We start from the raw sequence: 17,193 nt of genomic DNA, 5'->3' as shown, positions 1-17,193 counted from the left end.
TACGCACCTTTACGACTTTCTACCTCGGTACCTATTAGAGATAGAAGAAATTTGTTTTCACAAAAGTTGTAGGTTATTTTATGTTCTATTATACTTGTTATATATTTTAGCCAAAATTTGCATTGGAAATGAGATATTTGGGAAAAACTAGATTTTGGCCCGATTTCGGCCAGTTTTTTCAAAATGGCGGCGCGAGCACAGGTGCACCAAGGTCGGAAACTCAGATTTTACATCAGGGGATCAGTTTATACAACATATAAAAAAATTGGGACTACCGGAATTACTTCGATCGCGACCCCCTTTTTGGCGCTAATTGCACTGGCCTAAAACCCCTCTTTGAAAATGAAAAATCCACAATAGTTATTAAGTGTCAGAGTTGTGGAAATACAGCCAAGCTTTATCGTGTGGGAAGTTTAATTCTTTGAAAGATATTCCGCTCCTGTTCGGAAGCTGCGCCAGCGACCAGCAGGTTGGTGCAGAAGAGAGAGAAACACGTTGAGATTCAACAAAAGATAAGGACAAGTGAGATAACTTATTCCATGGAGGTTGTTGCCGACAGTGTTCGCGCTGCCGGTTAAGTGATCGTTAGTGCGATTCCCCGAACGATTTTGCGAATGTTCAATAAAAATTTACATTCGTTTCATCACCATACGTTTACGAATACAAAATTTTATATTGCATTTTTCTCTAGCACCATTTTAGGTGGTTTTCGCACTACTTCGTCAACGATTTTGTGGATCTTTTGCACTTGATTTTTTAATTGATTGAATTGAATTAACTTGATTAATAAAGGCAATTGATCTTTTGCATTAGCTCTGCTGTAAAGTCATGTTTTGTGTCTCTTACATCAGTTGATAAGATATGTTGTGTATCTAATAATGTATGCCATATTCAGAAGCGATTTGGTACAATGTTCAGCGGCCATATTTGCGTCATGTGGAAGTTTCGGCTAATAATGATCTTCGGCTAATAAGCCCTTTTTGATAGCGATCTGTCAGCTGTCAGCTGTCCACTTGACGTTTCTGAAATTCTGTATAATGCAAGTAGTTGTTACTTCGTGGTCTCGACCGGGTCAAACAATGTTTTATTATTTAATAATTTAAAATATACGGAACACTTTGACATGTCTTACTTCACGATGTCTTATTTCTCGACATAACAATTGTGTAGCAGTGATTAACAGTTAGAATCAGAAAAGTATTCTGACTTAACCCTCGTCTTTTAGATCTATGTAATGGCCTCGACGGACCCTACGCTGATCACTGCACAAGCTTCTATAAAATACTCGAATTAAACGCACTGAATGAACATGCTCCACTGCACCGGTTTTCTTAACAGACTGGTAATATTTCTTAAATTGTTGCAATTTCACTGATACATATGTAATCCACAATGTCAGACAAGGACAGGTAATTGTGGGGAGGAACATAGAAACATAAGTTAAAGAGAGATGTATACAATTACGTCAACAGCTACTCAAGTTTCACGACCAGAATAATTAGATGTATCATTAATCTGAAGTTAGCTGTATTGCATCAAGCTTAGTCCATAGTGTTTTTATAGCAATCTATGCAAAATGGCTCTCTGTGTTCCACATTCCAGTCAGTTAGCACATTAAGTCTGAAAGGCGAACATTACATAATGCTAAAAGATTTCTGTCGTGAATGTGGATTTAGTCATTCGTGTTACAACGAGTTACTAGACTCAGATAACAAGATGGCATTTCGATTGGAGCTGAAACTACTAGAAGGTGGTGTCCATTAATTATAATATTGCATCTGATCAGGTTATATAACGGTTAACGTCCTTCCGAGGATCTTTAAATATAATACCAGATGTATATCTTCTTCCCAAACGCAGTTGCTTTCTATGAAAAGTGCTCGAAGCGAGAAGAAGACAATTACTTTGTAAGTGCTACAAAACGCACAGATTCCATATAATTTGCATGAAGGCTTGCAAGCCTTTTGCGAAACTACATATCGTCACTCGTATTGTTATAACACCGCGTATCTCGAAATTACATTTTCGACTTTCTTTTATATTTTTTACTTCTCAATTTTTTATTTTGTGATAAGCGTTATTAGGTTATTACCAAACATTATACAGAAGGAGCGGTGATTGGTAAAAACATTTGTTTTATCTATTCAATCCATGGCGCACGCGATGTTTTAAAAGGAAATCGGAAAAAAAAGTTACATAGTATTTATTATAAACGATGTTATATATCTCCTTGTTTCAGATTGTGTGTTTATATAACTAATGGATAAGTGATAACCTCATACACGCGTTAATCCTATTAGGTTTTTCAGTACAGTAACTAAGCAAATTAATGTGGTCTTCGGCTTTTAGTTTTGATTTAGCCGTCAAGTGACGGCTATCAAAAACTATTGATCTATTATTAATGGGGTTTTTGTGGATTTCAATTGCCTCCTAAGGCATGCCCAAAATTGAGAAAGCGCAACACGGCATATTAACCCCAAAAATAATCACAATAAGACTTTACAAAAATTACAAAATTTTCAAGAACGGTTTATTCTACTAAGTCTGTACTTACACACATGAAAACATATAATTAATATTTGATAACGTATAATTAATGAAATAAAAATTAATTACACGTGAATTAACACGTCTGGAAGATATGACAAAAACAAGTTAATCAAAATTTTCTTGGGGCGGGTTAGGGGTCATGTCTTATGAACTCTTTTGAAGAGCGGGAAGATTCTTTTTTTGCACGCAAACAGCGAATCGTGTGAAAATAATAAAAAATAAATGAATCGATGGATCCCGGTCATTTCAAGCCGGAAGAAAATTAGTAAGTTTTCGTATTCATATTCATATTTGAAATTGAAAGATCCTTTCATATACCCATCGGCACGGTAAAGATTTTTAATTACATTTATGAATCTTATATTTTATTTTAATTTAATATGTAAATTTCATTTCCTTACTATTTAAATTTTGTAGTATGAATAATATGAAGTAATTATAAATATAACGATTTACCGGATGGAATAAAAAGTAATAAGAAATGCTAATCCAAATAAACAACAAAAAAACAAAAATTGCATTTTTATCTAAAACCATCAGAATGATTGTTGGTTTTTAATGATCATTTTTCTAACTAGATACTCGTACATGACACTATTTTCTACATAAACCTCTATTTTATCTAAATAGTATAAAACCGCGTCTGTCTATTTGATAGGGTTATCCTTTTGATAGGGTTTTCAGTATCATTTAGGAAATTTCTTCCGAAAGGTTTATATATAAAATACATGCACATTGTATTTATAGAAGTAGTGAAATTCGATGTTTTGTAATCAAGTCGTAAATTTTTTTTCCTTCGTTTACATTGCTAACGCTAAAAGAATGTACTATGGAATTGCATATCTTAAAAATACCTACAGAAAAGTCTTCATAGATATATGTCTATATACTCCAAGTAATGCCGGGTATACGTTAGCTAGTTTATAAGTATAAATAAATAGGTTAGTTCTCCAGTTAGACCCGATAATATTTATCTGGAAAATTAAATTTGTTAATAAGAATGATTTCTAATATGTTATTACAAAATTGTACTTTTTCTTTATACTTTCAATAATTTTTTTTTTATTATCAGTGTTTTTTTCTGAAATAATTACAAAAATGGTGTTTTTTGATGCTTTGGGGATCTGGTGAGGAGGCACACAATGAAAGAGGTTGTGAAGGTCACAATGTTTTATTGAGTCAGGTTGCCGTATAAGGTACTGGTGAAGACCCTGGGTCTTCCGGGTGCTCTAGTGCTGAACAGGCAAGCCGAAGGTGCGGTGGACCTGGTCGGCGGTTGTGCGGGAGATGCATAGACCGGCGAGGATGCCGCGGGGTCTAGGTGCGTGGATGTAGCGCTGGTCAGATGAGCTGGAACCAGGGCTCTCCAATGATACGATGTAGCGCTGGCCAGAAACTATATTACTTTTTTCTTATGTTCTTTATATGTTTTTTTACACTCTTTATCTCTTTCTCTTTTTGTATTCCTGTTTTCAGGAAAATTTTATTTTTTCTACCTAGTTAGATAATGTTATTTTTTCTACTTTTGCAATGTATTTCAGGTAATTACTGAACTCACGTTGTTTGTCTGTTGTGATTTTCTTTTTTCCCCAATTTGGGGTTGGAACATGAGCCTTTGTTCCCGCATTCACCCGCCGGAGCTCTGTTAGTGTGGAACCTTGCCAAACATCTGCGCCACCCTGAGGAGGGATGGTGGTCAGAGGGACGACTGTACGGGTCTTGGTGCCTTCCGCCCTGCCTCCGGCCACCCGACGCTTTTTTTTCCTAGGGTCTTTAGGGTATTATCCCTACCATCCCACAATCTTCTTCGGGGCACCACCAGGAGGTCGGCTTAGGACAGGACAGCCAGCTGCGAGGCCACCTTCCTTTTCTTTTTTCTTCTAATTTTGTTATGCTTACAGGTCATCTGCTACCGATACACGATATTCGTGATGGTTGCTGAATATGTCCTTTTTTATCTTTCTATTATCATTATCTTTTTTTTTTTTTTGCATTGTAACAATATGCTTTTCATCTCTTTTTTTTCATTCCAGGTTGGTGATAAATCGACACTTTACACTTTTAATTTTTTTTTCCTCTTGGTTTTGTCAAGTGATTGCGAATGCTACGTTCTCCAAAATGTCCACCCTTTTTTTTTTTTTTTTTTTCTTATTTCTGTTTTGTTGTTGTCTTTCTTGGTGAGAGGTATTTGTTGCTCTGTAGTTCCTTACCTGTAAGCTCTCGCATACCGCTTCCTAACACTGTATGCGGGGACATTGAAGGTCTAGATTCTTTCATATATTTTGTAGAGTCGTTTACACAAAAAAAAAAGATTCTTGCGAGAGCTCCAAAAGGGTGACCATAAGTCACCTATACCGGGGTGGGACAGCGGTGGGTCACTTCAATGGCCAGGAACGATGGCCGGGGCCAGGGCGCTGTGATGATCTAGTTGGAGTCCATAGATGAACCGTGCAAAGCCGGTTGTATCGTCTTGTGCGCAGATTGTCACTCGCGAGATTGGCAAATTGTTGGCTGACTGATGACTGACTGACTGCTCGCTGCGTCGGGCCTATTTTTATAGCCCAGCCGGTGGCGGTAGTAAGTATGCGAGACCGCTGGTAAACTAAGGGTCACTCGCTTCAGCGAGATTCTTCTGGTAGATTCGATGGCGCTGGAATTATGCCTAGGCAATAGCCTAGAACCTTCTAGCGAGTGTTTATTTTGCGCACTCATTTTTCTATAGAAATAAATGTGTTTGTATTTTACACACCCCATACTCCCCGGTTAAGTGTACTATTATTTTTAAATACTGTTGATATTTTGTTGAAGGCGTGTTTCGAACAAACCATTGCGGTGATTTCATAAAAGGTTTTAACTAGGCAAGAAAAATGCATGTGGGCGATAGATAAATTCGGTTTGCTACCATAAAGTGACTGAGCTAATGATATTCAAAAGAATATTATTAAAATTAATGATAAATTAATGTAAAGCTAATGAAGATATATGTGCTCTAGATTTATCTCTCATTTATCGATGAATGATTGTTTTAACTCAGCCATTCGAATTTCATCTGTCTGTAAATTTCTTTGTTAGATTCCGATTCCAGTCGAAGATGGTGGCTGTGTTGGATACTACCTTTTTATTCCGCCAGAGTATGCATGATCATGGTTCATTCAATAATCAATCTTATGGTTCCTACCAGGTTGAAGAAAGTTTGAACAAAGGATTGTCATTGACTTAAACTTTAACATTTTAAATTACCTTTTTTTAAAAATGGAAACCTTTTCTTCTGAAATATATTTCCGCCCGTGACATTTATATTTTTGTATTATAATTTTATTCACATTACCTCTACACACGAGGCCCTGGAGATAACTATTTATCGCAGGGCCTATATCCTCTTTCAGGATGATTTGCGGAGGCCTTTTTGAGGAGAGGAAGGAGAGAACAATGAATTGGTGAAAAGCGATACGAAAAGTCGTTGAGGTGCATTAAAAATAAAGTCGGGTACAGAATCGATTCCTGTGGGACGACAGAATTAAATTAAAAGTCGGCAATCCACATATATACAATGATACGGGAAGTCCGTAATAAGGCAATTTGTTGACAAGACCTCGGTGCCAAACTATGGAACAATTCGGACATTTAATACGTTACAACTTATAACATTATTTTGTAACTCACGGGTAATGGTTTACGCTCAATGACATATAAGATTGTTCAAAATAACTGCATTTTCAAATCGTTTTGCGGTTCAATATGTATCGCATTATACCAGAATGGTTGCAATAAACCTAGGATTTAATGGTAGCAATAATACTCGTATTACAGAAGTCTGACTGATCCTAGATACTTTACTCAACAAGCACTAATACTATACATACATTCTCAAGAATTTCTACCGTAATATAAATAGGAAAATCGGAATAGGCAACACACGCATTATTCACCAAATTTAGTTTAGTATCATCGCTTAGGAAATAGTTTTTACTAACCTAACAATTTGGGAGGTGGGTTTGGGTACCGTCGCCCCAAAAAACATTTATTGGATAATCAAAACCTCTGCCATAGGACACCCCAAGTGGTTCGCTACGTTTGGTGATTAAGCAGGTCTGCCCGGGCTCATCGCGTGAGGTATATTCACCAGCTGCAGCTGTGCTGAATCGGTAGAGACTGGTTCGGGAAGACACTTCGACTTCTCCAACTGGTGTCACCCATCGCCTTGAGCCGCAGCGGGAGGGATGGATCATTCGTCCATCACTTCTGGACACACTGATCCCTATTCTCGACCCAAATTAAGAACGTCCTGCTGGTGTACCAAATTAGGTTTGTTCTGCGCATACCACCCCCCCCCCGCTTCGTTCCTTCACCATCGCTCGGCTGCGATTCCCGTCTCCGCTCACAATTCAGTATGTCCTTGGCTTTCGTTCTAAGTGCCCGAGTTTGGAGAAATTAACCCATTCAGACCCTGCGATAAAATGGATGTTCAGCCGATATGTCCAAATTTATTATCACCAATTACGAAAAACAAAAAAGGACATGTACACATTATTTATGTGTTATTTGTATGACTATTCGATTTGCAACAATGCATTTTTATAATTCAAGGATATAGATAGGTAATATATGTATAAAATGCGTGAATGTTGGTGTTGATTGGTTTTATTTACGATGTAGTCAATGGTTAAACAGCATGTCAAAGTAAACAATACATCCTTCAAAATAAGAGACGTAAGACGACTCATGCAAGAAGGTATCGAAAAAGTTACGCCAGAGCATTGGAGTAACTTTGTTCGACATATTATTGGTATCGAAAATTTTTTTTGGAATTACGATCACATTGTTGATGAACTCGAGGACAATAATAATAATTTGTTAGCTTTTGACATTTCAAATGAATCATCTGAGGAAAATTGTTTTTTTTTTGTAATGGAAATGATGATATTTTCAACTTTGGATTGATTTCTTAGCTGATTTGATAAATATGATGCCAAATAAAGTACAATATATTTTGTAATACTATCATCATCATTATTAAAATATGTAAAATGTTTTGTTTCATTTGTCGGTAGACAAATAAAATAAAATAATTAATTTATTAAAATAGTGGGTCTGAATGTGTAAACGCTCGTCCTTGTAGAAGTGGGGAGAAGGGGCGGAGACATGCGCGTCCATGGGTTGTTCTAATGTTGGACCGAGAATAGATTCCTATCTCTTTTTTCCTTCCCTGAACTTCCTTTCCTTCCTTTCCTTATAAATATCCTTCACACACCACCCCCAGCGATGGCATCGGTCCTGATTTTCATTGATTATTCTATTTTTTACCTACTTATAATGGATAAAAAATTCATAATGTTATTATTTCCTATATACTCGAAATACAGATATTCTCCCATGTACAATGCATCATGTATCACTTTTATTTAAAAGCCCTTTTAGGCGAATTAATAAGTAAATAAATAGATATATTATCAAAGAAAATAGATAAAACATTCTTAAATTTTTGTTTTATTATTTATAAGAGCTTGTGAATTTATGGTGAAGGCAAAATCGATTTCTGTCCGTGTACCATACATAGAACCATATAAGTTTGTTTGCAAGTTGAGTGAAGTTTAAAATACGTCTTATTAGTGAGGAGGATAAATTAATATTGCTGTAAAGTTTTAAAATAAGCTTTAGAATCCGAGTAGGTAGCATGCTTTAGTATTATAATTAATATTACAAAATTACCCTGCTGACAAAAGTGCTCTGGCACTTGAGCGGGTTTAATAATGAAGAATCAACAATAACAATAACAAAATTGCCGCGTGACGTCTGTCAATCTTTGAAGAACTATGTTTGCCACATAGAAATAAAATGAAATTCAAAAACTGTTGATGATAGAAAAAAATCTATTTCGATACTTTAAAGAATATTTTCAGCTTGACATTTGATTTAAAGCTAATAGAAATTTAGGTACCTACCTGTATAAAAATATTGAAAGAGACAATTAAACCAAGTAGCCACATATTATTTTTTAATCTTGATAAATTATGGTTGTTCATTAACTCCACACAGGAGGTCTATGTCATCTTTTGGGATGCTTGTGATGAGGGTCTTTTTGAGGAGTGGGCTTGAAGAGACCCATATTGTAGATGGGAGGAAACACAGAGGCCGGTAAATCATCAACAAATCACTGAAAATACCAGTTCTCATGTGACAAATGTCAACGGCCTAAAAATGATGGGTGCGCATTTGACGTGTTTCCCTAGTACGCACCGGTGACGAAGGGATCAATGAAGATGTTCCTCGGAGCATTTTCCATTGAAATAGCGGTAAAAAAAGGACAGCATTCCCACCTGACGCCTGTGCTCTAAAGATAGGGTAATCTATCAAATGGACCACCCGTTTCTGTACAAAGTCAAGGATTTTTTCAATTACACTGGGGCTTTAGACCAAAGGTGGCTGCCTAATTCAAATTGGTTGTAAAGATCTCCAAAAACTAAATCGCAAAAACCAATTTAAAAAAAGGAAAATTAATAAATCAAATAATATAAAATAATGTACGAGAATGTAGCAGAGATGCGAAGGGAATCCAGTCATTCTAATCGCTAAGCAGATCCCCTTGATTATCTACTTAAAAAGTACTCGGGAAAAAATATTGTAGTGCTCTGCTTTCCTTTAAATTTAAGCCAAATAGCTGGAGCCCATTAAACCCAACTATTTGGTGGATTGCGAAAGATAATGTATAGATATGTCCCAAAGCACATTTGGTCTACAATATTATCGTTTTCTATTGAGCTACATATATCAAGATTATTGGATGATTATACACACACGTGTTTGAAAACTCGTGAAACAAGCGGGAAACAGGTGAATCTACACAATATTTTTTTAAATATTTATCCCTGTTTTTCGAGCGTCAAGTTTGGTCAACGCTTAACCGCATTTTCAAATAAATTAATTACCTATTAATACCTTTAAGCAAACGTTTATTTCCAATGTTACCTAAAAAAGGACTCGGTTTACTTGAAAACGAAAGCACAAATAAAAAAGTACCGGTAGCACAAAATCAACTCCAATTGTGATTCAGTTTCCCGCTTGTACTACGAGTTTTCGGATACGAAATATATAGATTAGAGGTTCTAAAATATTTACTAACTGCATTATGTTAAGAGGAAGCTACAAGCCAAATATGTGTATATTGATAGTTTGCCATATATCGCCAAGTAAAAGGTATAAAAATCGCTTGGCAAACGGAGTCTAGAATCGCTCAATTTCAAAATTCGATTTCCGCGTAAAAATGGATTTTATTTATTTTGTGAATAAGTTTATAAGAAAGAAAAAAATATAATCAAAGGAACATTTTAAATATAATCTTAGCCATAATACTGTAATTTTTTAAAGTTGTTTATTTCAGGCGTTCGTACATTTCTAATGAAAAAAGTAATTTACGCTTATATTTTTTTATAGAAAATTAACAATTTTATTTTAATTCTACTAGGAATAGATGGGAAAAGCTTTAATGTATCCAAAGTATATTTTTTGGTGTTTATTATGTAAACCAATTCGTAGTATTTATGGAAAATTGTGATGTAGCACTAAGCTTGGCAACAAGATTATTGTTTTTTTGTATTTTATTTAGCTTTGTGCATATTTTATTAAAATTAAAATATCGTTATACGGAGGGCATATTTGACCGGTCATTTGTTTGGAAATTGGGATTAGTGGTATTCTTAATCAATCTTTCCAAACTTCTATGAAAGATATTTGTTTGGATTAACGTGTTCTCTGAATTGCCTTTGGATGGGTAGGTACTAAATTATTCTGATTAGCCTCGTGACCAATTATGATTACTTCCCTGCACAGAAAAACGAGGTGACTTTGATCACGAAACCTCTTTTAACTTCCAGGAAAATTATTCAAAGGTACCTAGTAATTTATGACGTGCATTTAGTACACAAGTAAGAATGCTTTGTTCTTTGATTTGTTGAATAATTCGTATCGGTAAGTTTAATTGAACATATTATACGAATATTCTAAACCATATTCAGAGTGTTAACCTCCCCCACAGCATTTTTTTTTAAGTGAAACTTCTTTACGCGCGTTATGCATTTTCGAGGACCGGAGTAAAACCGACTCATGACCGTCACGAAAAACCGTGATCGTTTCGCTATAGGAGCCTAGCTAATATTATATACCTAGTTTAGGTCACTCTCCAAACTCAGCTTCGCGGTCTAGAGGCAGAGCGTCCGACTGTTGTCGTGAAGAACCGAGGTTCGATCCCCGCTTTAACTTTTTTTTTTCTTTTTGTGTATTTTTTAATACGAGGAAAAGTGATAAAATGCTCTCGTGCTGCGACTTTGTCAGGCATACATATAAGAAGATATCTACATGATTGTTGTCAAAAATGCACATTTATATTTTTTTATTGAGTAATTTATTTTTAGAATTTTTGCGATCGAACCTTCTAATTTTGTTTGAAACGATCGATTGAAGGAAGCGAATTTTGTATCGTAATATAATATCATATACAAACTCCGTTATAAAAATAAGCGCGGGACAAGTCAATTGAGGAGTACACGTTGTATACGCGGTTCTCGTCGCGCGAGATACCTCTCCTCACGGTCTAGAGGCAGAGCGTTCGACACTCGTTATGCAGGACCCGGGTTCGAATCCCATATTTTTATAACTTTTAATTTTTTTTATCACATGCTACTTATAAATATGTCAATATTAGGAATCTAGTTAAACGTTCATTTGTTAACAACACGCCTATAAATAAATTTACGCTTTTTAAAACTATAATGTACAGCATTCTGAATAATAATAATATGAAATGAAAAGAGAGAGAGAAAAGAATACTAAAAGTTTCACTTCCGTCGTGCGTAGGCTTGCCACACACTGTATTTTTTTATTAAATGAAGCTAATTTATATAAACGACTCTAGATCCTCGGGTTTCCGTTCTGCTAAGGAGTGTAATGTTAGTAGCATGTTTATGAATGATGGGTTAGTATTTGTACAAGGGTGTGCAAGGCAATAGTAATAGCAATAGCGCGTAGAATTAAAGTGAAACACAATTTTAAGAAAATGAAAAGAAATTCTTACAGTAAATAATATAAGAACCATATGGGAAAAGTATAAATAATTAGATATTAGAAAAACAAGAGAGAAGGCAAAATTGCTGAAATAAAATTACCTTGAAGCGACATAAGACTCCAATAACGGAGGTATGCTCGACGCAAATTCTTTTATTATTTCTGATGAACTTAATACTAAAATCTCACATATTTGTAGAGGGATCCCTACGGATGTAAGTTATTTATATTTAAGATTAATAAAAACAGGACCTTATAATAAAAATATTTTATTTAAAACGGTTTGAAAATCCATCATCACAAGATATTATTTTTCTTGACGATGAATTAGTTACTTCCCGAGGGATCCCTCTAGAAAAGAGCTAGTGTAAAGTTGACCGTAGGTCCATCCATTACGCCGGGCCGCGCGCCGGATATTGTTTTTTCACGACTTCATCACTTATGTCGTTAAGATTCCCACTTTATTTTAGAGATTTGATTAAGCAAATTCATGCACAGATCTGTCCAATACATCAGGGCCGTGCGTCGCATATTTTTGTGCACGACTGCTTCACTTACGTCGTTGAGATTTTGACTTTATTTAAGTGTTGCAGGAACGATGGACCCTGCCGATCTATCCATCGCAGAAATACACGTGCAGATCTTTATCAGATAGCTTCATTCTTAATTGTGTCATATATATTGTTTTAAGCCTCAGGTATTTAATTAAGATTACCTTCAGTCAACTTTGTCTCTTTCTAAGCCAATTCCATGCCTCAGTCCTTTGATCTTGTATGCCAAGAAGAAGATAATTCTGAATGTCTTTGTTATTATTTCATCTCTACGTGAATTCGTCATACGTCAAACATATTACCACAGTGAAAGATTTATAACTGGCGGTGTCCAGTGCAATCCTTTGTAACTTCATATCTCTCACCTCGATCTGATATTCATCATTGACCCTGTGACCAAAGGGTCAAAACCTAGCAAAGTGAAAATAAAATTAATTTTTTAAAGGCCTAGGGTACATTTAATGTCACTTTTGTAAGATAACTACTACCATTCAGAATCAAAAGGTGTCAGTTTTTGTAATGGTTTATTATTATAGTTGCTATTCAACCCTGTTTTTATTGGTATAGTGTTTAAAAAGATTTATTAATATTTACGGCAAAAGCCGATTTATTTATAAAATCAATTTTGTGAAGCACTTAACGTTAAAATTCTAGTTTTTCCCCCTTTTAATGATGGCAAGTTTGTCTTAATTGTTTTATAATGATGTGAATACTATTTAAATCAGTTACGAAAACGAATAAATTAGTGTTTAGTAAATCCCTAAATAATCATAATATATTTTTTATTTAAAGTTTTGATACACATTTACATAGTGGACAGTTATAGAAATAAAGTTATAATCTAGTGTGTATCGAAAAATCCCACAAAGGCAAAGCCTGTGCGTGGGTATTATAGTACTAATTATCAGACATAAGGTAGCTACTAAGGTTTTCAAAAAGAATAATTAGTTTTTCAAATAAAAGTATAGAAATGTTGTGCTATTTGTACAATCAAAAACAACACTGACTACCAAGGATGACTGTTGATATTTTATCCTATTATAATAGTTAATGTTTTGTTGAAACAATGACTCATCACAATTTATAATTAGTGTGTTGTACATTTTAGGAGCAATAAAATTAACATGCCTTTGGGCTAATATGGGTTTGCAGTGGGGTACTGCAAATACAAAAGTGCCTTGTTATTATAGGTTATCAGTTTTTTTGAAATTGTAAGGATGCCTGTAAATAAAGTTTAGACATTGCATATAAGGGGTTTGTTTTCGGTCCAAAATATCACTTTCTTTAAAAAATTGTTTGGTGGCATAAGTTTTGATTTTATATCATAATCTTTATAATTGATTCTTGTGCAATTTCCAGAAGTTGTATTTGATAATGGTTTATTCCATTCCAACAAATATTCCATAAGAAAGAGATAAATGAACTTTTGTTCTGTAGACAAGTAAACTGTAGATGTTACTCATTCGTTTAAATATTACCGATATCATAAATATATTTATATATATATATATAAATTAATGTTTCTTTCCCGAATACATATATGTATGTGTGGCGAAGTATGGAATTACCGGGACGCATGAGAGAATAAATGGTGATTAATTACTAATTGTTACATTATTTCATTTTTACACTGTAAAATTCTTGATTTTATTGAATCTTGTACAGATTTTACGATATGAAGAAAAAGCGTGTTAGTATCTAGGAAGGAATACCTCAACTGATCTGTTTATTGTTATTAGAAAACTGGTTCACTACTATAAACTGCGTAAGCGTGATCACAAATCGGAGGTTTTTACAACCTGCGTAACTTGCTACGGTCTTCACTTTTTGAAACCAGAATGAAAATTGCCTAGTCAACATTAAACGGTGAAGCACTTAGATGATTAAAAATTTTAATACAGTAGTTAAAGTTTAAAAAAAGAATGACAAACAAATGGTTGTTATATTAACTCTTCAGGCTAATTTGTTCGGTTTTGGGAGCAAACAACCAGTACCCGTAGAGTTAATTCGTTCGGTTTTGGGAGCAAACAGCTTGTACCCGTAGAGTTAATTTGTTCGTTTTTTGAATAATTCATATGGTCTCATAGAAATCGTTGTGTCTCCCTTGCCGTTGTAGTTACAAATATGAACTAAACGGTGTTAAAAAGAGAAAACATCATGCTTTATATTAAAATCCAAATAGAAAATAATTTAACTACAAAATAATTAAAATGCTCATCTCTATCAAACCAAAGATTGCAAAGCAAATTTGTGAAAAAAATTGAAATTTTGTGATTTTTTAACTAATAATTTTTATATGAATTTACAAAAAGTGAGGTTGTTACGTAAGGCGAACTATTTTTAAAACTTTTTTATGTTTGCATTCAAAATTTAAAAAAAATTGTTGAATATAAAATTTCATCTATCTATCTATATAAATAAAAATATAAATGTTCGTTTATTCAAAATCTTAAATTTCCGAAAATTCTACGCCGATTGCTTTGAAAATTTGACACAACGTAGTATTCGAATATGCGTGTGTTTTTGTCTATCTACATGGATATATCTTTATGGATGTCTCCTGTAACAGATGGCACAGTTTTTTTTTTTGAAAAACTGTGCCATCTGTTTGACAATAATGCTTTAAAAAAAACAGCGCCATATTTAAAACTGAGCCACAGTAACGCGTGGCGGGGTACAGCAAGTTTCTAATAAAAAAATGGAAATCGTAATTTATAAACATTCAAAAACCGTTTTTAATTTTCGGATACGTTCATAAATATTCCATTCAAATGGATTTTATTGAGAAAACTTCTATAGAAATATAACAGTCAATATTTCAGAGGCTTGAAGGGTTAAATATGAAAATGTCTGTTGAACTTGGTTAATGATGAATTAAAATACCTACGTACTCGTTTTTATGTTTTACTATTAGACATTCTAAATTAACTAGCTTTTTGTTGGAATAAAATCATCAATACGTTTTAAAGCCTTTACGATAGAGTCTGAATTGGTTTTGCGGTTCGTGATGGACATTATAATGTAGATTGAAGACATTCTAATGTCTCAATTCCATAATAAATGGAATTGAGACATTAGAATGTAATATCTATGGCACATCATTTTTTATCGATTGGGGTATACAACGTCGGTTATCTTTTCTGTAACCGGTGGACAAATTCAATCTTCTACCCAAGTTTTTTCAAAAGCGTTTATTTTTTTTTGTTGACGTATGTGAAAGTTATCTCTCTATTCAAATCTGGTCATTAAACAGAGCAAATATATTTTTTTCTTATTTATTTAAATTATTGCTCCACATATTAATGATCTATTTAGAGTATAAGATTTCTCCCTGTAACATTCTTAACAGTTGTCAAGATAGTTAATAGTAATAAAATAATTTGTATAGCGCCGTTTTTGTGAAAAATCACGTCAAGAACGCTTAATTATGTGTTCCAAGGCTCTATCTATTTGATTATTTACAAACAGATACAGAATACATATATTTAACATTAGCTCCACACAGGAGGCCCTGAGGAAAAGAATTAGCCTCTGGGCCCATGTCATCTTTGGGAATGCTCGTGGAGGGTCTTTTCGGAAAGGAAGGACGGGAAGTTCTGGGAAGGAAAAAAGTATGTGGATTATGCGGAGTGAGGGACATTATGAATCCATCCCTCCCACTGCGGTGCAAGGCGATGTTCCAAGAGAGTCCTGTTGGAGAAGTCAAAAGGTCTCCTTCAACCAGCCTCTCCCGATCCGGCCTGCCATGCAGTTGGTGAACAGACGCATCCGCCGCCAGGACCCGGATAAACCTCACCCCATGAACCCGGGCACTTATACAAAATAACGAACTGTCTTGCTAACTCATCATATCTGTTAAGAAAAATTGCATTACAGCACCAGATCGAACGACTTCTTTAAAATATCACACTGTAAATCCAAAAACGCGCAAAACTCCTAATAGGACGTGTCTGTAAAATCCACAATTCCTCACGAGATGTAGACATTTTCAACTCTAACTTGAAATCATATAAAATTCAGCACACTAAATTGATAACTTAAAAATTATACTGTAATTATTCGTAGTTTATTGTTTTAAATAGTACAATCGTGCAAAAACTGTTTTTCTTTACACGTTTATAATATTAAGTATTTCTGTATAATCTTTGTTTTTTGGCATTTGTAATATGTGTAGGTACAAATACTAAATCAACATTCAACTTAACGGAACTCTATTCGAATAGAACAAACGAATGCTTATTGTTTGTACTTCAATGTACGACTGTTTGTGTCCTAAATAAATAAATAAAATAGAAAAAAGTTTAAATAAATCTGCCTAATGCTTATCAAACTTAAAAAGCTCTTCGTTAATGACGTATTGAAAGTTAATTAATTTTTCTAAGAAAATTTCTTCTGAAAGCTTATCACTTTGATGTCATTATTTGTTATATTAAAACACAAATAAGTTTGTTTACATCACTTTAATATATATAACCTCTATATGTTTCATGAACAATGTTCACCTCATCAGGAGCTATATATATACTTGCTCCTGATGAGGTGAACATTGTTCATGAAACATGTAAAGGTTATTTATATTAAAGTGATGTAAACAAAGTTATTTGTGTTTTAATATAATAAAAAAAGGTTATTACTGTATTAATTAATTTTTCCCTTGTCGTCGAAAATTCGCTCTCCGTAACTAAGTACTACGTGCATTTGTCCCAGACTCGAGAAGTTTCGAGTTCGATACTGACTAAATAAAACTTCTAATGTCCAATTAGTGGCCTCACGCCAGTCCCATTATTGGTGTGCCGTAGTTCCGGTGGCTCTAGGCAGGTAAGAATCTCGACTTGTGATGGCATTGGACACGTTATTAACTAGTTTGCAGTTGAAAAGATGACCTGAGATATTTGCCCGGCAAAAACCTGTCCCTTGGTACAGGTATGCTAAACGGTTTCTGAAATGTGAAATATTACTTGATCTGTCAGATACCAGAGATGTTATAGGTGTCGGTGATGGTAGGCCTATTATCGTACAGAGTCGGATGGGATAT

Source organism: Hesperophylax consimilis, chromosome 13 (assembly GCF_061612785.1).
Source record: "Hesperophylax consimilis isolate HC1 chromosome 13, BYU_Hcon_1.0, whole genome shotgun sequence".
NCBI classification, from domain to species: domain Eukaryota; kingdom Metazoa; phylum Arthropoda; class Insecta; order Trichoptera; family Limnephilidae; genus Hesperophylax; species Hesperophylax consimilis.
This window is presented reverse-complemented; position numbering follows the sequence as displayed.